The sequence below is a fragment of the Acomys minous genome (genome assembly GCF_964271855.1).
Source record: "Acomys minous genome assembly, chromosome: 7".
Lineage (NCBI taxonomy): Eukaryota > Metazoa > Chordata > Mammalia > Rodentia > Muridae > Acomys > Acomys minous.
Genome location: NC_140488.1, coordinates 40612418 through 40639861, shown reverse-complemented (window position 1 = coordinate 40639861; position 27444 = coordinate 40612418). Strand labels below are relative to the sequence as shown.

The 27444-nt window shown below is 38.0% G+C and overlaps 1 protein-coding gene across 4 annotated transcripts in view; it reads left to right on the top strand.

The window, feature by feature from the left end:
* Window positions 1-27444, top strand: part of RTL4 (retrotransposon Gag like 4) — a 315459-nt gene that overhangs the window by 272559 nt on the left and 15456 nt on the right. Inside the window, exon 1 of one of the 4 annotated variants that reach the window (XM_084789238.1) lies at window positions 16815-17157. The exons of the other annotated variants lie outside the window; for them this stretch is intronic. The gene's annotated coding sequence lies outside the window, so the exon portion shown is untranslated. Of the gene's footprint in view, window positions 1-16814; window positions 17158-27444 lie in introns of those variants that run through there. 4 annotated transcript variants of the gene reach the window in all.

The following is a 27444-nucleotide window of genomic DNA, read 5'->3' as shown; positions in this document are numbered from 1 at the left end:
TCCTCAGAGGCTTTGGAGTGATTAAAAAGAAAAGATCTATACAACTACTGAAGTATCTAATGATATAAGAGCAACAACATCTCTGTCTTGTTCAAACTATATGATGTATAGATTCTCTACAAGGATGAGGAAGAGCTCCGTGTTTCAAATTTCCTTCAAGTTTAAAGAGAATTACCATTTCCTCAGACAGGTCTTATAGCCCAAACCCATGTTGAATTCCCTACGTATCTGAAGGTGATCTTGAACTACTGACCATCCTGCCTCCATCTAAAAAGTACTGAGATTAAGGACATGCACTACTATATCTATTTTAGGACATTGTTTTTTATGTTATAGTTTCATCATTTATGAATGGAGAACAATGGAGTTTATGTGGGCTATATTACAGACTAAATAAAACTGTATCATAGACGCCTCATGGAATGAAACTAACTTCCATAAAAAGGTACAATATATTTATTGAAATATGTATGACACTAGCCAGATAAAAGCTGTGTCCCCATCAGAAATGCATAAGTACTTCTTGTAATAAGAGAGAGCATGGCTTTAGTTTTAGATGCTTTGTCTTTATAAAGATTTCCCAGAGAAGAGTAAAATCCTTGCTAATCAGAACAGATATAGCCCTGGCTGTCATATGCCCTGAAAACAAAAAGACTTCTGGCCAAAAAAAAAAAAAAAATCAACAAACACCTACTACAGGATGTAAATTGTCAGTTTACTTAAAAGTTAGTCAGTTTACTTACTTCAAATTTCATTAACTGTAATTTAGAATATAAAATAATGACTTTTATCATGGCATTTTTATACACACATGTCATATTGCTTTGTCCTTCGTCATTGCTTTTCATTCATGCTCAATTACCATACAGGTCATCTTATTCCTCCACTTTTTGCTTTCCTTTCATGTGAACTCTATTGCTAACTATTTTATACCATTTTCCTCATTGCTCACTTTGGATGATTTCCTTTTCTGTCATGCTTCTTTTTCTAATTTTAAGATCCATGTCCCACCTCATATATATGTTTATAAATATACATACATATTTACACATAAATGTATATTGTGCATGAGAGAAAGTATGAAATATTCATTTGAGTCTAGCTTATTTTATCATAATGATTTCTAGTGTATTCCAGTTCCTGCAAATATTAGTATTTTATTTTTTCTTTACAGCTGAATATAATTCAATCTTGTATATGTATATCATTTTAATTATTCTTCTGTTGATAGACATCAAGGATGGTTTAATTTTCTAGCTATTATAAATTACGTAGTGTTAATATAGTAAGTGAGCAAGATAATGAAAGGATGTAGAGAAAGAGAAAAAAAGTGGAGGAGAGGCAAAGATACATACATGAAATTTAAGTGAGTTGTAGATAGCTTTGAATATAAGAGAAAAAAGAAAGAAACCAAAATATTCTCCAATAGGGGGTTCAAAAATTATATAAATGTAAGAAATGTATTAAAAATTAAAAAGCACATTAAAACAAAGCAAGATAGCCCTAAAAGTAGAGTATATTGAAAAAAGTTACACATATGGGGGCAAAAACAGTAGAAAAAGAAAATAAAGAAGAAAAGAAACAAAGGACAAATAAAGAAAAGAAAAATGGACCAATAATGACAAATGCATGGGAAAAAAATTTATAAATGTATGAATGACAATATATGTATATATGTGTGTGTGTGTGTGTGTGTGTGTGTGTGTAACAAAGTAAACATTTTGTTAAAAGTGTAATTGAAACATAAAAAAAAATAAAACAAAAGCCCAAGTGTTGAGCAGCTTCTTCCTGGGTCCTTGACCGTTGGTGCTGCTGGCTATTAGTACAAGAGAGCATCTGTTGAACATGTGGACTCTTGTTTTCCTGTGGCTATTCTGATGTTAAATATACATTGTACTTTTGTCCACTGTCGTCCTCCACACCTGTCTTCATTTTAGTAATTTTCCTTCTTTGCATACCAGATACCTCTGTTAATCACACCTAGCTTTGAAATCTGTGATGTAGGCAGGTTTTCTTATCCTCCTGATACTCTCCAGATCATATTTCCTGTCATGGTTAATGTTCTACCTGGGGAAGGTCTCCTAAGTGTGTAGGAAGTATAGGAATTGACCACAAAACTGAGATTTGTACCACACTTACAGTAAACCATGGCCTGAAAACATGCACAAGTGGAGTTCCTGCCTCTGTCCTTTACAAATCCTTTCTTTTCTTTTGTATTTTTCATACTTTTGGTTCACCTCTTCATGGAATTAAGAAGAATTTCCTCTTGGAAATATAGTCATTATTGTCTTATTGTGACTCTTCTCTTTTGCTATGCATTATGAAAAGCATATGTAGTACACCATCTTATCCAGAAGTTAGTCTCTCTCATTCAGAAATTAATCTCAAGATCATCTTATTCAGAAGTTAGAGTCAAGAGCATCTCAAGATGCTCTTAACATGGTGCTAGCTGCCATGATGTATTGCATTCAAGGGAGTTCTCACCTCACCAGAAGCCAAACAGGAGCATATTCCATTCTTGATTTTTTATCCTCTAAAACTATAAGATAAATAAGCCCCTTTGAATTATAAAAATCCAAATATTTTGCTATAGCAACAGAAGTGAACTAATTATATAATGTATCATATGGTCGAACTGGGGCACATTTATTTAGCTAAAGTAGAGTACTGAATCTTGTGTGAAAGCTGATTTCTAATACTTGCCAATAGTCTTCCAGCAGAATTGGAAAACTCTAGGAACTCTAGCTGGAGACTAAGGACATAGTCACCATAAACGTTTCCTGACCCAGTTTGTTATGCCAAGGGATGTTGCAATCTGCAGTAATCAAAGAAAGGAGTGCAGAGAGATAGAGTAATGTGGAAGTAATCATGAGACCAAAGAGAAAGAGGTACCATTCATGAGGAAGGGCTTCTGTTAGGCAATAGGACTAGAGTGATTAAGAGCACAAGCTGTGGAATCCAACAGGCCTGATTTGGCTCTGCCACTGTGTTTTGAGCCAAATTTGAAGTGGGATGAGAACAAAATAAAACAAAAACTTGTGCAGTTTGTGTGATTTTTTTTTTAAAAAAAGAAAGAGCATATAGCAAATTATTTGATATATAACTGAACTAAAAGAACATTGAATTGTGGTTAGGGGGACCTGTTTTCTTCTGTCTGCAACGTCATTTATATTAACCTTCTCTGAGTTTCATCTTCCTGTGTGTATTATATAGGAATGGCTGTATTACCTACCAGTGGTTCATTGAGAACATTGGCTAATGGATTTTAGTCTTTTTTTTTAATAATAACAACACATTTTTATTGAAAATTAAAAATAATTCCTTCCTATTACATCTCATTTTCTATCCCATCCCATGCCTCCTCCCAATCCTCCCTCCCTCCCACTTTCACCCCAATCCCCCTTCCCTATGACGGTGGCTGTGGGGGACCTCCTCCCCCTGAATATGGTGCTAGGATATCAAGTCTTTTCTTGGTAGACCACTATCCTTCCTCCGAGTGCCATTGGGCCTCCCCAACAAAGGGACATGGCCAAATATGGGGCACCAGAGATCCTGTGAAAGTCAGTCCCCAGTCTCCACTTAGCTGTGGAGAATGTTCTGTCCCTTGGCTAGATCTGGGTAGGGGTTTGATGATGACTGCACGTTTTGTCCATGGTTGGTGCCTTAGATCAAGCAGAATCCCTGGGCTCAGATCTAGCCATTATAATGTTCTTGTAGGTTTCTAGGACCCTCTGGGTCCCCCTACTTGCCTATCCTCTATATTTTCTTCATCTAGAGTCTCAATAGGATGTCCTCACCTCTATCCCCGTTTCCTGGTAGGTGCAGACTTTCATGGGACCTGTCCCTTGGGCTAGTGTCCGGTAATAAGTGAGTATATACCATTTGACTCTTTCTGCTTCTGGGTTAGCTCACTCATTATGATCATTTCTAGTTCAATCCATTTGTCCACAAATTTTGGAAAATCCTTGTTTTTAATAGCTGAGTAGTATTCCATAGTGTATATGTACCACAGTTTCTTTAATGGATTTTAGTCTTACATGCATAAAAGCATAACAGTTTGCTGAATACCCCCAAGTCTTTAATCCCAAATTCAATCAAAGAAGAATGCTTTAAATTTTATTGATTAAACTCTGCTACAAGTGGTTTTCAAACAATCACTTTTGTTTTCATAGAGTTGCAGATTTTTCTCAAGGGATTCCTTAATTTTTTAAAAATGGCCTTGATATGAATAAATGAAATGAGGCAAAATTTGAAAAAGAGAGTGTATGGTTAACATTGTTGGGCTTCATATTGCCAATATGATGTCAATTGACTTCCTGCCCAAGTTTTGTTACACTAGTTATCTATAATCTCTCTTCTGTAAAACCTTCAATGCCTTATCATGGCCTTGAGTTATATTGGTTCCACTTTCTCTATGCTGGTTCCTCGTCCAAATCTGAATTCTTATTACCTATTGCTATAACAAGTCTTTAGTTTATTTACCCAGTGGCAGGGATTAACGAGAATGTGTCAAGAAAATGTAAAAGGAATTATGTATCAACTTGTGACTCCCTATTTATAAATTTCCTATAAATGAGACTATAAATTAGCTCAAGTCTAGTTATAAAACTACTAAGACAAACTAAGGAGTGTGTTAAGGCAGATAAATACATTGTTGTCAAGGTAACAAATAACATGGGCTCTGCTATTATCCATGGGGATCTGTGGCATTAACAGAATTAATTCCATTTCAGCATTCTTTTTGATCTGTCTTCATATGATCTGATTTATCTTTTAGACTTCAAGTTATAGAAAAGTTCATCAACACTGAAAAATCCTCATCGAAAACATAAAAGTTGATTATCATTGTATGAGAAGGTGGAAAATAAGTCTTCTGGCAGCTGCCACATGTGGGGTTGCGGCTAATGAAGGTTTTGGATCCATGCCCAGGACATTGCTTTTCTATGTACACAGGTTTACTAAGATTGCAACCAGTCTGAAACAGGCTGGGTAGCAATTTAATAAAATGTCCCTATGTGAGAAGCAAGTTAAAAGCACTAATGTCCTTATGCTTACCTGGGAAGAGGCTTTAAATGGTTTTGGTCTTGTTTTTTACTAGTGTATTGAGCAGTTAGGCAAAAAATAAAATGGCATTAAAACATATTTACTGTTTTAAAAAATAACAGCTTTTTATAGTGGGATGGAAGTTTTAATTTTATTGGAACATAATAATTGTACGTGTACATAGGATACTGTGTAATGAATGATTAAATATAGGTATACAACGTGGAAGGATACATTTAGGGTAGCTTGTAGTTCTTATCGTTTTTGTTGGGCATCTTTAAGTTTCTCTCCTGTAGTTCTCTGTACAGTACAATACAGTAAGATGCTGTAAACTGTAGCTATCTTAGTATTCTATGAAACATTGGAACTTGTTCTTTCCAAATGAATTTTATCTTCCATTAGTCAACTTCCTTCTATGTTTTCCCATCTGCTTCCTCTCCTAGCCTCTGATAATCACTGTATTCTCACCCACAGGATGAACCTTTTCAGCTTTTGTGTGTGAAAGAAAACATGCAGCATTTGTGTCCTTGTGCCTGCTGAGTTCTGTATGCTATAGTGTCCTCTGGTTTGTATATTTTGCCAAAATAACAAGATTCCCTTTTTTATGGTTCTATCTTTCATCTCCCAAAATACAAGTCTATAGATTCAATTATAATTGAATCATAGGTGTAGCTGCAATGAACATAGTATGTTGTTTGGTTGATTGATTTGGTTTTTTGAGACAAGGTTTCTCTATGTAGCCTGGTTGTCCTGGCCTCACTAGTAGCCAGACTGGCCTCAAACTCACAGAGATCTGCCTCCCTCTGACTCCCATGTGTTGGAATGAAAGGTGTGTGCCACTGCCTAGTGTAGATGTTTTTTCAACATACTTATTTCATTTCTTGGATATATACCCAGAATTAGAACAACTGGTAAAGTAGTTATTCTATTTTTTGTTTGTTTCTACAGTGCTGAAGATAAATCCTATGGCTACAAAACTAAGCAAGCACTCTCCCACAGAGCTACACCTCCAACTCCTATTTTATTTTAATATATTGTCTTTTTTTTTGGTACAATTATGCCACTTTTTGTTTTAGCTGAAATAGTTTTCATTTCTTTTTACCATCATTAACCTTTGTTAGTTTTTGCATTTTTGTCAGTAGCTATTCTAAATGTGCAAGAGGATATCTTATCATGTTTTTCATCACTAAAGTCCTTTAGTTTTCATAATAGTTTGATTTTCATAACAGAACTGACTAAGAAGTATAGGAACTTCCTATATACACCCTCACCACATACTTCCTCCTCTACGATCAGCTTTCCATACTGCAGTGGCATATTTGTTATAATCAATAGACTTACATCATCATTATCACCCATACTTCCTTACTTTTCCATGAAGGTTCGCTGTTAGTTTTGAAAAATCAGTAATGATGTGTGTCTCATTGTAAAATTTAATTTAACATAGATTAGTTTCATTCATTGCCCCAAAACTCCTCTGTGACCCATCTTTTCAACCCCCTTCCTCCTTCCTCATTGCTTGAGAACTATCAACATTTTTACAGTTCTCTCAGATTTTCCTTTTCCAGAATGTATCCAATTGGAAGCATAGAATTTGTAGTATTTCTTCAATTCGCTTTTTTTCACTATATGTGAGTCTCTTTAATGCTTCTTTATGGCTTCATAAGCCATTTATTTTGAGTCCTGAGCTATATTACACTATCTGGATATATCAGCCAATTAATATAATCATATACTAAATAACATATTGGTTGTTGCTAAGTCAGTAAAATTATGAATAATGCTGCCAAAATATGCATGTGCATGTTTTTGTATAGATAAAACTTTAATTTCTCCAGGAAAATACCAAAGAAGACAATTATTAGCTCATATAGTATGTTGAGTTTTATAAACAAACAAACAAACAAAAAAACCCTGCCGAACAGTTTTCACAAATGGCTCTGTACATTCTCATCCACAAGAATAACTGAGTTCCTGTTGCCCCATATCATGGATAGCATTGGGAATTTCCAGTCATTTTTGTTCAACCCTTTAAAACAGACATTCATGAATATCTCAATGTTGTTTTCACTACCAATTCCACAAGAAATTATATGTATACAATTCCTTTCTCCTTTCTTTCTTATTATATTACATTTTATGTGACTATTTCTTTTTAAATGATTTCTGTTTGTTTTTACTTTGCATATTGTATTTTTGTGAGTCAAAGACCATTTCAAGTTGCAATAAAGTATAGCTTTAGTACTTTATAATAAGAAATTATTGTATAATAAGAATGTATTGTGGCTATTCCAATTGCTCTTTCCCATTCTTTCCACCCGAGTTCCCATTTAGTACATTCAAATGCAAATACATATACATGAGCAATTAATTTAAAAATTGTCATTACTTTACTGTCACTCATTCCTTTTGACTAATGCCATTTTTCTTCTCTCTAAATATGTCTTTCCAAGTATGTTTACTGACAAATTTTGTCAAGTTCTCCTCCAGTTTAGAAGGATGCTTTTGTAGGGGCCGAATTCTAGACTAACGGAAATATTCTCTTAACACTACATATATCACTCCATCTCTTCTTGCTAGGATATTTTCTGAAAAATCTGTTATAACTCTTACCTTTGCCATTGAATAAGCATGAATCGTCTCTCTAATTAAACAATGTATCTAGTTTTTTGAAGGCAGAAAATAGTATGACCTGGTATCATATTATTGTTTTCATCTTGGAAGGAGGAATTTTTCCTCATTTACCATCTTTATCATTACTAGATCTTTATTTGATACCTGATATTAACTTGAGAAATTTTTCCAGTTATTATTTTTTATGTTCATTCTTACTCATTTCCCATAGTATGTATAGTCCTTGCATTAACTCTTCTGAATTCCTATATTAATTTTTATTTATTTTTGACAATTTCATACAAAGGTACAATGAAACATAATCATATCCACCCTCATTTTCCCTTGTCCAGTTCCCCTCAAGTCCTCTTTAACATAACCTCCTCTAAACTTCATATCCTCATTTTATTATTATTTTTGATAACCCAGTAAGTCCAATTAGTGGTGCCATATGTATGGGTCTATCCACTGGAACAAAGGAAGTCTACCAATTCCTTGTTCCCTTGGTTTTAAAACTTGGAAATTTTCTCTTGTCTATATGACAAATCATGGCCATGGACTGTTTCCCAAACTTTGGCTAGTGTATTAATTAGCCTAACAAAGGTATCCTTCATAGGGATAAAGTATGTTTTTCAATGATTTTTATTTCTGTATACATATATATGTACGTGTGTGTGTGTGTGTGTGTGTGTGTGTGTGTGTGTGTAAGGAAGGTCCAATTGTGTTTTCAAATGCTGACTTCAGTGCCTTGAGATCTGGTTACTGCCACGCCATGGGCATTGTTATGAATGTTGAACTATCTCCTGTAACCATGGGATGATGAGGAATGTTCTCTAATTCTCCCTGATTGGCTAAATAAAGATGCTGAAGCCTATGACTGGGTAGAAGAGAGAGAGGCAGTATGTTAGATGCCACGGGTTGGATTCAAGAAAGAAGATGGAGCAGAAGATATAAGAAGACGCGAAGAGCTAGAGAAAAAGAAGTGTCATGAAGCAAGATGGACAATGAGCACGTGGCCATGAGGACAAATTGATAAAGCAGAAGCAACCTTGAGAATCATCAGATTGGCAAGTGATTGGCTTTTATGTGAATTTTAAAGGAATTAGGGTATAAGTAGCTCAGAATCTGCCCAGCATAGTGCTTACAGCTTAATATTAAATCATAATTTCTCTGTGTCAGTCACTGAGGAACTAGCTTGTTAAAGAGACCTGTTGCTGTAGTATTTTACTGCATTGATTAATATAGAAAGAATAATTTACACATTATATAAATTGGGTAGCAAAACTTGCAATAAATAAAAATGGCAAATTATGTTTATCATTAAAACCTATAATTATTCTGGCAGTATTATTTACTCCGCTATCATAATCAATAAAAACACAGACACTTGTTGTATTTTAGAATAGCCTCATTTTACCTGAGACTAGGTAGATATTAACCCTCTAAACTATCTTTATCACTTTCCATCCCCCATCCCAGGCGATCTGTTTTAATCATTCCTATCTGGACTACTTCCCTCCATCCATGCCATTCTGGCTATGTGCTTCTCCCCAGGATAATCCATAGCCACCTCTTCCTTCTTCCTTCTTTTGTACCTGTTTCTCTCTCTCTCCATCCTTCCCACCTCTCTCAATCTCTCCCTCTCCCTCTACCTCTCCCCTGCCTCTTTCCCTCCTTCCCTTTCTCTGTGATGTCAAACTCTGCCAAATACTCTGAAGAAATATAGGGTGCAAATGATTTCTTTTAACTCACAAATCCATAATATGGATGTCAAGGCAGGAACATGAAACAGCTAATCATGTCACATCCATAGACAAGAACAGAATATTCATTCCATTTCTTGCTTTTTGGACTGTTTCTGATGTATTTCCTGTCTTCATATTGTCTTTCTGGATTTTTATTCTGGTTTGTACATTTATTCTGAAAAGGAAACAAAAGGAACTGAGACAAATAGGCCTTTTGGTAAGTACTGATAAAGTATGAGGGCAGATGAAGTATTCCATAGTTTAGTAAATAGTCCCCAAACTTTTGGTTGGCACGTACATATGGCAAGTGAATTTGACAAGTATTTCTCAATTTTTTGTTTACTCTTTATGTGGGAGAAGATAGGTGGTAGGGGCTGGGCTTGTTTATCTCTCTTCCTTTATAGAAAACATCAGGAAAGACTACAATTTGATATTTACCTTTACTTAAATAGAGGTCTGGAGAGGCTGGGTTTCAGCATGTCCAGTAGCCCAGGAAAGTTAAGTGCTGATAGAAATCCACCAATTTGGGCTTTGGTTACATGTTATTTCCTCAGGGCATGCCTCATTAAGAACAGAACGCTCTGCTGAACTTCATAATGGTTACATTCACCCTCCACATGATGATAACACCAGAGAGTCTCTCTCTCTCTCTCTCATCTTCACTATGAGAACTTGGAGGCATTGGTGGAGTTAACCTCATGAAAATCTGGAAATATCCTAACACTGAGTGCCCATGCCCTAAAAGTTCTTTTTTTTTCTCTTTTTTTTAATTTATTTTTCCTCCTTTATTAATTTATTCTTGTTACATCTCAATGGTTATCCCATCCCTTGTATCCTCCCATTCTTCCCTCCCTCCCAATTTCCCCTTATTCCCCTCCCCTATGACAGTTCCTGAGGGGGACTACCTCCCCCTGTATATGATCATAGGGTATCAAGTCTCTTCTTGGTTACCTGCTGTCCTTCCTCTGATTGCCACCAGGTCTCCCCGTCCAGGGGACATGGTCAAAGGTGAGGCACCAGAGTATGTGAGAAAGTAATATCCCACTCTCCACTCTACTGTGGAGAGTGTTCTGTCCATTGGCTAGATCTGGGTAGGGGCTTAAGGTTTACCGCCTGTATTGTCCTTGGCTGGTACCTTAGTTTGAGCGGGACCCCTGTGCCCAAATCTGCCTATCATAATGTTCTACTTGTAGGCTTCTAGGACCCTCTGGGTCCTTCTACTTTGCCTTTCTCCCATGATTCTCTCATCTAGAGTCCCACTAGAATGTCCTCTCCTCTGTCGCAGTTTCCTGGTAAGTGAAGGCTTTCGTGGGACATGCCCGTTGGGCTAATATGCAGATATAAGTGAGTATATACCATTTGAGTCTTTCTGCTTCTGGGTTAACTCACTCATTATGATCATTTCTAGCTCAATCCATTTCTCCACAAATTTCAGGAATTCCTTGTTTTTAATAGCTGAATAGTATTCCATAGTGTATATGTACCACAGTTTCTTTATCCATTCTTCTATTGAGGGACACTTAGGCTGTTTCCATGTTCTGGCTATTATGAATAAGGCTGCTATGAACATGGTTGAGCAAGTTTTCTTGTTGTGTGCTGGAGCATCTTCTGGGTATATTCCAAGGAGTGGAATAGCTGGGTCTTGAGGAAGCCCTATTCCCATTTTTCTGAGATAGCACCAGATAGATTCCCAAAGTGGTTGTACTAGTTTGCATTCCCACCAGCAATGAAGGAGTGTTCCTCTCTCCCCATATCCTCGCCAGCATGTGGTGTCGCTTGAATTTTTGATCTTAGCCATCCTGATGGATGTAAGATGGAATCTCAGCGTTGTTTTGATTTGCATTTCCCTGATGATTAAGGAGGTTGAGCATTTCTTTAAGTGTTTCTCAGCCATTTGATATTCCTCTGTTGAGAATTCTCTGTTTAGTTCCATGCCCCATTTCTCGATTGGGTTATTTGGTTTGGTGGTATTTAATTTCTTGAGTTCTTTATATATTTTGGATATTAGACCTTTGTCAGATGTGGGGTTGGTGAAGATCTTTTCCCAGTCTGTAGGCTGTCACTTTGTTCTCTTTACCGTGTCACCTGCCTTACAGAAACTTCTCAGCCTCATGAGGTCCCATTTATTAATTGTTGACATTAATGCCTGGGCTGTATTCAGGAAGTTGTCTCCTGTGCCAATATGTTCCAGGCTCTTTCCCATTTTTTCTTCTAAGTGACTTAGTGTCTCTGGTTTTATGTTGAGGTCTTTAATCCACTTGGATTTGAGTTTTGTACAAGGTGACAAATATGGGTCCAGTTTCATTTTTTTACACATAGACATCCAGTTAGACCAGCACCATTTGTTGAAGATGCTATCCCTTTTCCATCGAATGGATTTGGCTTCTTTGTCAAAAATCAAATGACCATATGTGTGTGGATTCATATCTGGGTCTTCGATTCGATTCCACTGATCAACCAGCCTGTTGCTATGCCAGTACCATGCTGTTTTAATTACTATTCCTTTATAGTACAGTTTGAGATCAGGTATGGAGACTCCTCCAGAGCACCTTTTATTGTACAAGATTGTTTTAGCTATTCTGGGTTTTTTGTTTTTCCATATGAAGTTCAGAATTGAACTTTCAATGTGTTTAAAAAATTGTGTAGGTATTTTGATAGGGATTGCATTGAATCTGTAGATTGCTTTTGGTAGGATGGCCATTTTTATTATGTTAATTCTCCCTATCCATGAGCAAGGTAGATCCTTCCATCTTCTCATGTCATCTTCAATCTCTTTCTTTAGGGTTTTGAAATTTTTTTCAAACAGGTCCTTCACTTGCTTAGTAAGAGTAACTCGTAAGTACTTTATATTGCTTGTGGCTAATGTGAAGGGTGTAGTTTTCCTAATTTCTTCCTCTGCAAGCTTATCATTTGTGTATAGGAAGGCTACAGACTTTTTTGAGTTAATTTTGTATCCAGCCAATTTGCTGAAGGTGTTTATCAGCTGTAGGAGTTCTCTGGTGGAATTTTGAGGGTCACTTATGTAGACTATCATATCATCTGCAAATAGGGATAATTTGACTTCCTCCTTTCCCATTTGAATACCCTTGATCTCCTTATGTTGTCTTATTGTTCTGGCTAGAACTTCGAGTACTATATTGAAGAGATATGGAGAGAGTGGGCAGCCTTGCCTTGTTCCTGATTTTAGAGGAATTTCCTTAAGTATCTCACCATTTACTTTGATTTTGGCTATTGGCTTCCTATATATAGCCTTTATTATGTTGAGGAAAGTGCCTTGTATTCCCGATCTCTCTAAAACTTTAAACATGAATGGGTGTTGGATTTTATCAAATGCTTTCTCTGCATCCAAAGAGATGATCATGTGGTTTTTTTATTTTCATTTTGTTTATGTGGTGGATTACATTGATGGATTTCCGTATATTAAACCATCCCTGCATGCCTGGAATGAAGCCTACTTGGTCATGATGAATGATATCTCTGATGTGCTCTTGTATTCATTTTGCAAGTATTTTATTTAGTATTTTTGCATCGATGTTCATCAGAGAAATTGGTCTGAAATTCTCTTTCTTTGTTGAGTCTTTGTGAGGTTTAGGTATCAATGAGACTATGGCCTCACAGAAGAGTTTGGTAATGTTCCATCCCTTTCTATCTTTTGGAGTAGCTTGAAGAGTATCGGTATTAGCTCGCCCTTGAAGGTCTGGTAGAATTCTGCACTGAAGCCATCTGGCCCTGGGCTTTTTTTGGTTGGGAGACTATCAATGATTACTTCAATTTCTGTAGGGGAAATGGGACTATTTAGCTTGTTTATCTGTTCTTCACTCAACTTTGGCAAGTGAAATTGATCAAGAAAATCATCCATTTCCCTTAGATTTTCAAATTTTGTGGCATATATGCCTTCAAAGTAGGATCTTATGATTCTTTGTATTTCTTCAGTGTCTGTTGTTATGTCTCCCTTTTCATTTCTGATTTTGTTGATTTCAATACTGTCTCTCTGCCTTTTAGTTAGTTTGGCTAATGGTCTGTCTATCTTGTTGACTTTCTCAAAGAACCAGCTCTTGGTTTTGTTGATTCTTTGGACCGTTTTCTTAGTTTCTAATTTGTTAATTTCACCCCTGAGTTTGATTATTTCCAGACGTCTACTCCTTTTGGGTGTTTCTGTTTCTTTTTTTTCTAGGGCTTCCAGTTGTGTCGTTAAGGTGTTTATGTGCGATGCTTCCAATTTCTTTTTAAAGGCACTTAGTGCTATGAATTTTCTTCTTAGCACTGCTTTCAATGTATCCCATAAATTTGGGTATGTTGTTCCTTCATTTTCATTGAATTTCAGAAACTCCTTGATTTCTTTCTTTATTTCTTCCCTGACCCAGGTGTCATTTAGCAGAGAGTTGTTTAGTTTCCACATACGTGTAGGCTTTTTGTTATTTCTGTTGTTGTTGAATTGCAGCCTAAGCCCATGATGATCTGATAGGATACAAGGTATTATTTCAATCCTCTTGTATCTGTTGAGGCTTTCTTTGTGAACTACGATGTGATCAATTTAGGAGAAGGTTCCATGGGGTGCAGAGAAGAAGGTATATTCTTTCTTGTTTGGGTGAAAGGTTCTATAGATATCTGTTAGATCTATTTGACCCATGGCATTGGTTAATGGTGTTATTTCTCGGCTTAGTTTCTGTTTCGATGACTTGTCCTTCAGTGAGAGTGGGGTGTTGAAGTCTACCACTATTATTGTGTGGGGATCGATGTGTGGTTTAAGCCTTTTTAGCAGATCTTTTACAAATGTGGGTGCCCTTGTATTGGGAGCATAGATGTTCAGAATTGTGATGTCATCTTGGTTGACTTTACCTTTGATGAGTAAGAAGTGTCCATCCTCATCCCTTTTGATTAATCTTGGTTGAAAATCTATTTTGTTCGATATTAAAATGGCTACGCCTGCTTGCTTCTTGTGTCCATTTGCTTGGAATATTTTTTTCCAACCTTTTATCCTGAGGTAATGCCTATCATTATGGGTGAGATGTGTTTCTTGAATGCAGAAGAATGTTGGATCCTATTTATGCACCCATTCAGTTAGTCTGTGTCTTTTTATTGGAGAATTGAAACCATTGATGTTGAGAGATATTAACGACCAGTTACTATTAAGAGTCTTAATTTTGATGTTGGTTCCAGTTGAGCGTTTGTGTAGTTGTGTTTTTGCCATGGTATAGTTATCTATTTCCTGAGTAGTTTTGATTGTAGCTTGACCCTTTGGGATGGAGTTTTCCTTCTAGTACCTTCTGTAAAGCTGGATTTGTGGATAGGTACTGTTTGAATTTGGTTTTGTCATGGAATATTTTGTTTTCTCCATCAATGTTTATTGATAGTTTTGCTGGGTAAAGTAGTCTGGCCTGGCATCTGTGGTCTCTTAGGGTTTGCAGGATCTCTGTCCAGGCCCTTCTGGCTTTGATGGTCTCTGCTGAGAAGTCGGGTGTAATTCTGATAGGTTTGCCATTAAATGTTATTTGGCCCTTTTCCCTTGCAGCTTTTAATATTTTTTCTTTGTTCTGTATGTTTTGTGTTTTGATTATTATGTGACGGGCAGTTTTTCTTTTCTGGTCAATTCTATTTGGTGTTCTGTATGCCTCTTGTATGTTTATAGGCATCTCTTTCTTTAGATTGGGGAAATTTTCTTCTATGATTTTGCTGAGAAGAGTTTCTGGGCTTGGAGTCTGATATCTTCTCTTTCTTCAATGCCTATTATCCTCAGATTTCTTCTTTTCATGGTGTCCTTAATTTCTTGGATGTTTTGTGTCAGGAGTTTTCCAGATTTGGCATTTTCTTTATTGGTTGCTTCAAGATCTGTTATTGTATCTTCTAGACTTGAGATTCGTTCTTCCATCTCTTGGATTCTGTTAGAAAAGCTCAGCACTGTGTCATTCGCCTTCTTCTCTGAGGCCTCACGTTCTCGTTTTTCTTCTGTCTGTGTGTTTATCATTGAATCCATTTTCATTTTCATATCTTGAACAGATTTTTTAATTTCTTTCATCTGGTTGTTTATATTTTCCTGAAAATTTTCCAGTTCCACTCTATGTGCTTCTTTTATGTCTCGCACCTGCTTCGCTGCTTCTTCCTGCATCTGATTTCGAATTTTATTTGTTTCCTCCATTAACATCCTCATTACCAAGGATCTGAGGTCATTTTCTTGTGTTTCCGTTGTGTGTGAGTTCTCCGGGTTGTTTTCTTTGGGATAGCTGGGAACTGGAGACGTCATATTGTTTTGGGGTTTTTTGCGAAGGCTTTTACGCTGTCCCTTAGACATCTTGCCATCTCTGTTTTTGTTGGGTAACTTCCAGAGTTGAGTGGAGGGAGTCTGATGATAGATTCACTTGTTTTCTCATGATTTCCGTAGGCTGGAAGCCCTGATACTTCACTGGTGTGGATGGCAGGAGGTTATCCCTGTAGTTTTGGGCTCTCACTGCCAGTGATCCTCAGCTCCTCTTTGCTGTGGGTCCTGCAATAGTTCTGGGTCTCTGAATGATCGTTGGGTCAGGCCAAGGTATCCACAACCTTTTGGGTCCCCTGCCAAGTTCAGCCAGGGATACTGAGCCCAAGCCACGCGTCGAGCTCAGCTAGTTTCTCAAGGCCTGAACCGTCTGCCACAGCAGGAGATCTGCGACTGCAGTGAGCAAGCACCTGGTGGAAGTGAGCGCTCCGCCCAGCTTGTGTCACAGCAGGAAAACCAAGGCTGCGCTGAGCAAGCACCCAGGGTATAACTGAGCATTCCGCCCAGCCCGCGTCACAGCAGGAAAACTGTGGCAGCGCTGAGCAAGCACCTAGGGTAGAAGTGAGCACTTCGCCAGGCTCGCGTCACAGCAGGAAAACTGCGGCTGCGCTGGGCAAGCACCCGGAGTATAACTGAGCGCTCCGCCCCGCTCGCGTCACAGCAGGAAAGCTGCGGCTGCGCTGGGCAAGCACCCGGAGTATAACTGAGCGCTCCGCCCCGCTCGCGTCACAGCAGGAAAACTGCGGCTGCGCTGGGCAAGCACTGGGAGTATAACTGAGCGCTCCGCCCCGCTCGCGTCACAGCAGGAAAACTGCGGCTGCGCTGAGCCGGAGCCCAGGGTGGAAGCGGGCACTCCGCCTAGCCTGCGTCACAGCAGGGGAGCTGCGTCTCGGGCAGAATAGCCCGCCGAGCCGAGCCAGCCTCTCCACAGCACAGCTCACTGAGCAAACCCAGGACTCCGGGCCAAACCATCTGCTGAGTCCAGCCTGGGTCTCAAGGTACCACGCGACCCAAATCCTGTCCAGAGTCCCCTCTCTCGCAGCAACTCCCACCATCCACCACACTAATCGCCTCCACTGGAAGGCTCTGAGCTGCAAACCTCAGCCACCGCCGCTGGCGCCGCTGGTGCTGCCGGAGCCGCTGATGGCACTGCTGTCCCCACCGCCGCTGCTCTGATCCGAGAAAGTCCTCGCTCCTCCCGTGTGCAGGGGCAGGCAGGTCCTCCGCACCCTGGTCCCTCCGAACTGTGGAGCACTTCTGCTGCCGTGGTGTGGGGACCTTGGTGTTCCTGGCTCATTAATCTGTGCAATTCCCTGAATTGTTCACTGGAGCTTTCAAACACGGTCCACACTGCTCGCCGCCATCTTGGATCTCCTCCGCCCTAAAAGTTCTTAATGCACAGTTTTCTACTTTGACCCTCAGGGAAGTCATGAACTGTAATTCTGGCTTTACTACCTCCACACTGGTTCTCGTGGAAATCTCAGCTTGTGAGTTTCTTCTCTGGTAAGTTGGCGCACGCTCTCTCTCTCCCCCCCTTCTCTCTCTCTCTCTCTCTCTCTCTCTCTCTCTCTCTCTCTCTCTGTCTCTCTCTCTCTCTCTCAATCTCTCTCTCTCTCTTTTTCTTTAACTTGGAGACTCAGATGTTCACTCACACAGGACCTCTACTATATTTTAATAGCAACTATTTTTTTTCAGGTGTGTACTTGCTTTTGAGACTGAGCAGCTACTTTTAAGCTTATTTAATGAGGGCTACAAACCAGAAGTTTATAATTTTAGAAATTAATTTATTGTATTCTTGTAACTCCATCACTACCAGGAGTCACCTTATTTTTAGGTGAACAGATTGAGATTGTCTCCCATGTACCTCATGATGGTCTCTAACATTCTGTTTTAGGACCTTTAAGAATAATGTTGCTAAACGACCTGAATGTTAATATTGCTGGCTGTGGTGCAATGTCCAGCTCCTTCAATCCTTTCAGCACCAGCTACAAAGTTATCATCATCACCAATACCTAGGATCCCTCTATATTAACAATCCTTTGTTCATTTTTATAATTTTCATAAATTATTTAGATTGACTGTCAGCTCTGCATCTAGTCATTTTCTTTTTTCTCCTATTTTATTTTACATTTATTTTTGAGGTTCGTAGTGAATTTTTTACATATACATTTATATTATTACACATATATACAATAAACTACCTATAGCAAGAAGAACCATGACACAATCAGGAATTATATAAATGTTAAATTCTTAGTGTTTTGGCTATTTGTATTTGACAACCTTGAAGAAAACATCTTTCCTATCTTGGTGCATCTAAAATTCTGAATGCAAATCAATCTGCATCACATCTTGTCATTAGCAACTTAAAACATATGTCTAGCCCTAAAAAACTCTTAATCCCTTATTGTAAAATTAAGCTACCTGGTCTTAAACTCCATCAGACTTGAGAAGGAATAAACTTGATTACCTGAGTATGAAGGAGTGCTGGTTAGCAGCTTTCCAAATGAGAAGATGACAGAGACAGTTTGATACCAGAACAGTCACCCAAAATTCTCTATTATGTTAGAGCATCATATTCAGCATTCTGGCCCAATATATCTGACAGACAAATTTGTGAGGCAGGAACTATTGAAGATTTGTTTACCCTGTCTTGGCAGAGTTTGGTTGTCGATTCTGCCTGCATTCAATCTTGCCCTTGTTTTTAGGTAGAATTCTGTCTGTGGTAGAAATAAGGACATTTTGCCCACTGGCTTATTTGCCACATTTGAATCCATCTCTATAAGGAGGTTCTTCGATGCTCATCATCCTCTTTAAGGTGGCCTGGGTGTTGCCAGGAGTTAACCTGTCTCATTGTCAGTGAATCTTTAAAATAATAAACATTTTTAAATGCCACATTCTGCATGTCTCTGAGGTTTTTGAAGACCTTATCTAACTATCCTATGTTATCTTTCTATAGAATCATATCTATCTGCTGTACCTAAGATGTATATTCTTTTGATAAAAGCAGACTAGAAATTGTCATGATCATGATTTGATCAACTAACAATTAACTTGTGTAACTTATTTATCCTAAACAGCCTGCAATAGCACTTTCAAAGTATTGGAAGTAAACCTCGTATGGGTACAATTCTTCATATTAGAGTAGAAATATTATATATATATATATATATATATATATATATATATATATATAAAATGTGTGTGAAGAATAATATTACAGTTGAATTCTATACCACTGTATCTAGAATTAAACTCATTTTGCATCTATATACAAAATTCTATACCAATGAATTAAAAACCTAGTGAGTATAATTGAGGCATTAAGTTGAGAAGTAGATTCACTAATCTACTTTCTGTTCTATCTTCCCTACATATTTCTATATTCCCATTTGTTACTTTTCAATCCCTATTTACAAACCTAAGAATGTAAGATAAGGGAAAAGAGAGACATCGCTGAATCTGACCTTGTTTTCTTTCTAAATAAGACCAATAATAACTTGTAACCAACTCCCATTGATAATAACACTCTATAGCCCAAGAGAGCAATGAAAAACCTACCTAACCACCCTTAAAGCAATTGGGGTGTCATTCTCTTAAGGTTTCTTCTGGCTAATTTGGGATGAATAATACCTTTTCAAGGGCCCAAATACAATTGGGGAAATGGTTAAACAAGCTAGGAATAGCATCTGTGGTCCAGTTTCTAAATGTTGGGAAATTCCAGGCTTAATTAGAGTCCTGTTTGGGACAGTCTGAAATGCTGGACTAATTGGGATTGGAATCTTTCTCTGAAATTGTCCTGGGAGCTATCTTGTTATGATGAGGAATAGCAATTGAAGTGCTTGGCCGGGGAACACAAAAGATTCAGGATGTCAGTGTCGTCAGTGTCCAGGACTCTGAGAGGAATGAGTCCTGTCAGGTCTGATCCAGTGTCAGTGTCCAATTCTTTTGTTCTGAAAACATATGATTTCTTGCAAGCATTATACAATCCTCCAATTATAAGTGCATAAGGTGTGTGTGATACACAAAACAATTAAGGCTGGTTTTCTGCTCTTTGTATGAACAAGAAAAAAAAAAGACATCTGTAAATCTTCATTCATGCCATATGAAGAATGACATTTAATAATAATTCATAGGGGTTCTATACCCAACAAGAAGCATTGTCTATGCCTAGATGCTCATGTCTCAGCCATTCTCAGAGCTATTTCCATATAGTGGGATTAGCAATATAAGTTACCTGTTTGATGTGCAGTTTAAATTCTCCACAACCTGATTATATTCCCCTCCCTCATCTTCTCTCTTTCCCTCCCTTAGTCCTGAGAAAGGGGAGCTCTCTTCCCCTAATATCTGTCCTCAGCCTATCAAGTCTCACCTGTACTACCTGTAACCTCATCTATAGCCTGGCAATGCTGTCCCACCAGGGGGATGTGATCTAAGTTCGGTGGCCAGAATACATGACTGAAGTAGTCCCTACTCTCCACATGTGGGACTCACAAGGAGACTGTGCTACTACATCTGAGCAGAGAGTCTAGGTCCACATCATACATGGTTCTTGGTTGATGTTTCAGTTTCTGTGTTGTAGTGTAGTTATCCTGTATTATATGGCTAATATATGCTTATGAGTGAATGCATACCATCCCTGTCTTTCTGGGTCTGGGTTACCTTACTCAGGATGATCTTTTCTAGTTCCATGCATTTGCCTGAAAATTTCAAGATTTCTCTGTTTCTAATAGCTGAATAGTACTCCATTGTGTAGATGTACCACAGTTTCTTTATCCATTCTTCAGTTGGAGAAAGTCTAGGTTGTTCCCAGATTCTGGCTATTACAAATAAAGTTGCTATGAACATAGTTGAGCAAATGTCCTTGTTGTATGGTGGAGCATCTTTCAGGTATATTCCCAGGAGTGGTATGGCTGGGTCCTGAGGTAGAGTTATTCCCAATTTCCTGAGAAAGCACCAGATTGATTTCCAATTGGTTGTACATGTCTGCACTCCCCTCAGCAATAAAGGAGTGTTCCCCTTTCTCCACATCCTTGCCAGCATATCCTATCGCCTGAATTTTTAAATTTAGCATTAGTATAGGTGTAAGATGGAATCTCAGAGTTGTTTTGGTTGCATTTCCCTGACAACTAGGGATGTTGAGCATTTCTTTGAGTGTTTCTGGGCCATTCGATATTTCTCTGTTGAGAATTCTGTTTAGTCCTGTACCTCATTTTTTAATTGGATCATTTGGTTTGGTGGTATTTAATTTCTTGAGTTCTTTATATATTTTGGATATTAGCCCTTTGTTAGATGTAGGGTTGGTGAAGATCTTTTCCTACTTTGTAGGCTGTCATTTTGCTTTGTTGACTGTTACAATAATATGTAATCAATAACTGATATAACGAAATTGAAATGTAATTTAAAGCTGCAAGCACTAAGCTGGGAAGAATCTAAATTGTTACTCTGTTAACAATAAACTAAAATAAACTACTCTAATCCTCATAACCTTACATATCCCAAACACTTCCAATCTGGCACTCCTTGGACCATTTCTCTCCTCCAATTCCCTGTCAACTGTCAACCCTCAACTGTCAATTCTTGGCTCCTTCCTTTTCCCCTTCCTCTCCTTCTGCCCAGCTGATTAGCTAAACAGTACTTTACTGACAATTGTTACATCCACTCATGACATTCCTCCACAGTTGACAGTGTCCTTCGCCTAACAGATGATTTTCAGTTTTCAAAAGGAGAAAAACTCATTGTTTGTAGAGTATCTGTGACTGCTACAACTTTTGTATAGTTACTCTCAATAGTTTGATAAATTAGCATTACAGTCTTCATTGTAGGAAAATGCAATTTTAAAATAGCATGAAGGAAGTAATTGCTAACAACTTTCATGCCCTCATCACAAGTCATCAGTAATTGGCTTCCTTTGCATTTGAGCTATTTTTGTTATGAGATGGGGAGGTAGAAAGGAAGTAGGAAGTTCAGAGGAGAACAGAGAAGAATACTCAGTATAAGGAGGAAGCTAGGAAATTATATCACAAATGAATCAGGTGATCATATGTTGAAATCCTTAGCTAGTCATGAGCAAAGATTAAACTATATGTCTTTAATTTAAACATTATCCAGAGGATAATTCATTAGATTATTAAATCTAAGCATGTCACAACCCCTCCAGTGGAGTCTGTGTGACAAATGATATTGCACTACCCTAGGCGATGACCCCTACCCAGTGAGAACCTCCTAGAATGGGACTGATGTTCTTGCCAGGAGTAAGTGATTACAGTTTTTCTTCTTACTCATTTGTTTTAGAACATTCTGACTGTTTTCTCCTTCTGACTGCCTTTCTTATCAGAACTTTTCAAATGTAACTTTGCTGCTAGGAGACCTCTAACTTGGGACTGCAGCCAAGGGTCATTCAGGTGGTTTTACCACCAAGTTCCATTCCATTTGTTAATAAAAACATGGCTAAGACTTAATCATAGTTTATATTATGACTTACAAATAAAGTGTTTAAGAAAGCTACACATAGTGACGGAAGAGCAAAAAAAAAAAAAAAAACCAACAACAACAAAAAAAACTGTCTTGACTCACAGATATTTGACATAATGAGAGAACATTGATCTTTGATAAAGAGGACACATACATTGACACCAGTCTAGTGACTTAATAATGATGATTTAAGATTGATGACAACATTATTACTCTGCATCCTGTATTTTGAATTGTGTATGCCAGACTACCTTCCATGAATGAAAAATAATGTAACCACAAAAGCATGTCCCATTTCAAAAATACATATAAAAACCAGCTTGCTTGCAAAATACACTCAGATTCAAACACTATCCCTGATTTGTCTCTGTTTGTCATTCGCCTATTTTTGTCCACCGACGCTTCAAGAACCCCTGGTCCCAAGGACCTATACCTGACTGAGGCAGTCTGCAGCATAAGCACACATTCCTTGTTTCTTTTGTTAATTTAGAGAAGGTCCTTATTAGATCTTCATGTTCAAATATTTGATTCTTTTGCATATTATTTTATTTATAAGCATTATACCAGAGCTTTCTTTTTCTTTTTTTGCTAATTTTATTCAATTTTATCCTTTAAAATATTTTTAATTAATTTATTCATATTACATCTCAATGGTTATCCCATCCCTTGTATCCTCCCATTCCTCCCTCCCTCCCATTTTCCCCTTACTCCCCTCCCCTATGACTGTGACTGAGGGGGACTTCCTCCCCCTTTATATGCTCATAGGGTATCAAGTCTCTTCTTTATGAAAACTAGAGATGTTTAATAAAGAATACAAAATGGAATAGAGTGAATTAGAAGAGGCATATATATATTTGGTAGTAACTGGAAAATTCCATTGCAACCTGATAAATAACTTTTGCCCAGTTTTGAAAGGTGACAGTTATGAACATGGTTGAGCATATGTCCCTGTTGTGTGGTAGTGCATCTTCTGGATATATTCCAAGGAGTGGAATAGCTGGGTCTTGAGGAAGCCCTATTCCCATTTTTTTCTGAGAAAGTGCCAGATAGCTTTCCAAAGTGGTTGTACTAGTTTGCATTCCCACCAGCAATGAAGGCGTGTTCCTCTCTCTCCTCATCCTCACCAGCATGTAGTGTCAGTTGAGTTATTGATCTTAGCCATTCTGATGGGTGTAAGATGGAATCTCAGTGTTGTTTCGATTTGCATTTCTCTGATGACTAATGAGGTCAAGCATTTCTTTAAGTGTTTCTCAGCCATTTGATATTCCTCTGTTGAGAATTCTCTGTTTAGTTCTGAGCCCCATTTCTCTATTGGGTTATTTGGTTGGGTGGTGTTTAATTTCTTGAGTTCTTTATATATTTTGAGTATTAGACCTTTGTCAGATGATGTTCATAGCTGTCTTATTCATAATAGCCAGAACATGGAGACAGCCTACGTGTCCCTCAGTAGAAGAATGGATAAAGAAACTGTGGTACATTTACACTATGGAATACTACTCAGCTATAAAAAACAAGGAATTTCCAAAATTTGTGGACAAATGGATTGAACTAGAAATGATCATAATGAGTGAGTTCACCCAGAAGCAAAAAGAGTTAAATGGTATATACTCACTTATATCGAGACACTAGTCCAACGAGTACGTCCCCATGAAAAACTTTACCTACCAGGAAAGTGGGTCAGGGGGAACCACATCCTATTGAAACTTTAGGTATGAGAAGCCTGGGAGAATGAGGAAATAGAAGGATCCAGAGGGTCCTGGAAAACTACAGGCGCGTCTGGGCCCTCAGGTCCTCCTCAAACTATGGCACCAGCCAAGGAAAATATAAGCAGTAAACTTCGAACCCCTACCCAGACTAGCCGATGGACAGGACATTCTCCACCGTTAAGTGGAGAAAGAGATCTGACTTTCACACAAACTCTGGTGACCCATATTTGACCATGTCCCTTGGATGGGGACGCCTGGTGGCACTCAGAGGAAGGATAATAGGTCACCAAGAAGAGACTTGATACCCTATGAGCATATACAGGGGGAGGAGGTCTTCCTCAGTCACAGACATAGGGGAGAGGAGTAGTGGGGGGAAGCAGGAGGGAGGGAGGAATGGGAGGATACAAGGGATGGGCTAACAATTGAGATGTAATATGAATAAATTAATAATAAAAAATAAGTATTAAAAAAAGAAAAAAAGAATAATGATTCCTTGAAAAAAAAAAGAAAGGTGACAGTATTCTGGCTAAATTGTGGGCTTTTCTGTGTAAATTTCTACTACCTCTCTAGAATCCTAAACTTGGCATATAACCCAAGGCTTGTTATTTTCTAAAGCTTTTGGCTTTCACCTTTGGTCAAGTGGACACAGTGTTAGCCATTTCCTCATGGCCCAGATAAAGTCAACAGTAAACAAAAATACATTTAGGACATTTGACTTCCATGGTGGATTTCTTTGGCTTTGTCATCTATAAAGCGAGAATAATCTGTGTCTTTCATGTATTAATTGTAGTAGTATATGGAGGTGGTAAACAGGTTACACAGAAAAGCTTCCAAATTTACTAAATCCAAACACACACACACACACACACACACACACACACACACACACACACATTCTGCCTTTGTTACTACTTTATTTCTATGAAGAGATACTATGAATAAGGACATTCTTATAAAGAAAGACATTTTAGTCAGGTCTTGCTTACAGTTTTAGATAGTTAGTCCATTATGATCCTGGTGTAAAGTAGACAGGCCAGAAACAGTGTTCAGGCAGACATGGTATTAGAGAATGAGCTGAGAGTTCTGTATCTTCATCTGCAGGCAGCAGAAAGAGACTGTATGTTGTAGTGGGTTCGCTTGAGCATAGAAGACCTCAAAGCCTGCACCCAGAGTGACACGATTCCTCTGCCAAGGCCACATCTACTTCAAGAGGTCATACTTCTTAATTGTGCCACTCCCTATAGGTCAAATATTCAAACACATGAGTCTATGAGGGCCATACTTTTTCAAACCACCACAGCAGGCATTCTCATTCAAACTGCCATACCTATCTTTACTTCATATTGGTCATTAGCTTCTGACTACTTTCCTTTCTCAGCTAATTGAATTTACTCTAACGTGTTTTGTAGAAAGGTCTAAAATGTAATGAAATGGTAGATTATGCACAAGAGGGATGCAGATAGATTGTCTTAATCTGTTTTGTGTTTGTTTGATTTGCCTGAGACCATAGCTCCGTTGGGGGCTTTTTGTGGACTGGCGGGGTAGTCTGAGGTCAGATCCACCCATTGTCCTGGGTTCTCCCCTGGGCCACCAGATCCTGATGCTGGTGCTTCAGTGTCCACAATTCAGTCCCAGATACAGCTTGCAGGTGGATATGTGGCCAGTCTCTGGTGACTGGTCACCTGTCCTCCATGGACTAGTTGGGTGGCCCAAGGACAGACCCACCTATGCTTTGCACAGTGTGGACCTCTCTTACTTAGGGCTTTACAATTCTGGTGGTCTGTAGCTCCCACATGGTCCCTAGGTTACATCCTGCTGATCAGATCAGATACTGTGAGTGGTCAGTGCCCACATCATGTTTCCCTCTTCCCTGTGCCCTCTTAAATAGCCTCCTCTTTCTGTTCTCATGAGAGTTGAGGATATCTTATTCTGTAAAATCTTTCTCTGACTCATCAATTTCTCTGTACCTTTGTTAGAAATCATTTTCAAACATGACTGCTTCCTTCTACAAATTAACCTTATCCACATTGTTTGGGATTAAAGGGATGTACTAAGGCCTTATCTGTATTCAAGCCAGATTATACAGTTGTCCTTGGGATTCTTCGTTACAGCCAGATCACAAAGACCTAGGAGGTCTTTGGATATGATCCTTTGCCAGATCAGCCATGTTGGTGGATTAAAATTCCTCTACAATATTAAAAATCAAACCTCAAACATATGAATATCTGTAAGACAAACCATAGCACAAAACAAATCAAAGCACTTAAAATAATGAAATCTTCTGGTAGTACACTTTAATATAATTGACTCTGGATAAATCTATGACCATATGGAACTCAGAACCATGGAAGTAAACCCATCAGCTTCCTCTCTCTCTTCTTTACATCTTCATCAATGAGTCTTGACTGACACTTATTCTTTCTTTGGCAAAGTAAATTGAACATAGAGATTTGTACACACATGTATACTTTACCACTGAGCTATACATCTAAGTTGTTAACAGTTCAGTATTTGTGTATTAGTGATTGAGATTGAACCCTTGGCATCATGCCTGTTAAACTCATGATCTACCACTCAATGACATTCTACTCCTACACACTGGCTCTTAAGCTGTTACAAATAAGATCTTAATGGATTTTAGCTCATTAACTCTTTGCCACTAATCAGGGACACCTACACACACACACACACACACACACACACACACACATCAGTTTCACTATATATATATGTGTGTGTGTGTGTGTGTGTGTGTGTGTGTGTGTGTGTGTGTGTAGTATATATACATATACAGTGTATGGGAAAATGAAACATAATTTTTCTGTGAGAATGTTTTATATTTGGTGTGAAGGTTATGGTTGATTTTCATTATTCTTTTGTCCTCTTCAATGATGACCATACATGAGTATGCCAATAAAAATCACAACTTCTGTCTCTGTTGAATCTGAACTTTCTGATGTTTATAAGTGGACATGACAAAAATTGCAATAATATTCCTTTTTCTTTAGAATCGGTAATATTCTATCAGTATTCCATGGACTTTGTAATCTTTGAGAAATAATCTATAGCAACTGAACTTTTGATATGATACAAAGGCTAAATAATTTCCCCTTTGTCCTTTTTTATTGTCAGTTCTTATATAATGTACTTTTGCAGATGAAAATTATTGATTAAAATTGTATAATTATACCCACTACTTTGTATGATAAGTTTAGAAAGAAAATTAGTCATGTGGGAAAAAGAAAGAATGGAAGATAAAGGAACACAAGTGGTCTATATCTTCTGCTACTACCAATGACAAATACACTTGAGGGCACCTAGTACTGTATATGGCCTCTACTCTAAATTTACTCCAATCCATTTGATGGCTGATGCTTCAAACATTCTTAATAACACAGATTCCATGTTTGGGTCTTTAGATAATACATGTTTATCTCTAAAACCAAATGAACATTTTAGATATACTTTCATCTTGTTTTTTTCTCTCCTTGAATTACTGTTTTTCAATGAAAATAAGAGATCTTATGTCTTGGAAACATGTCACTCTGGCCTAACATTCAAGATTCCCTGAAGGCTGAATCCCTGTGGTCTAGTGGCATGCTACAACCAG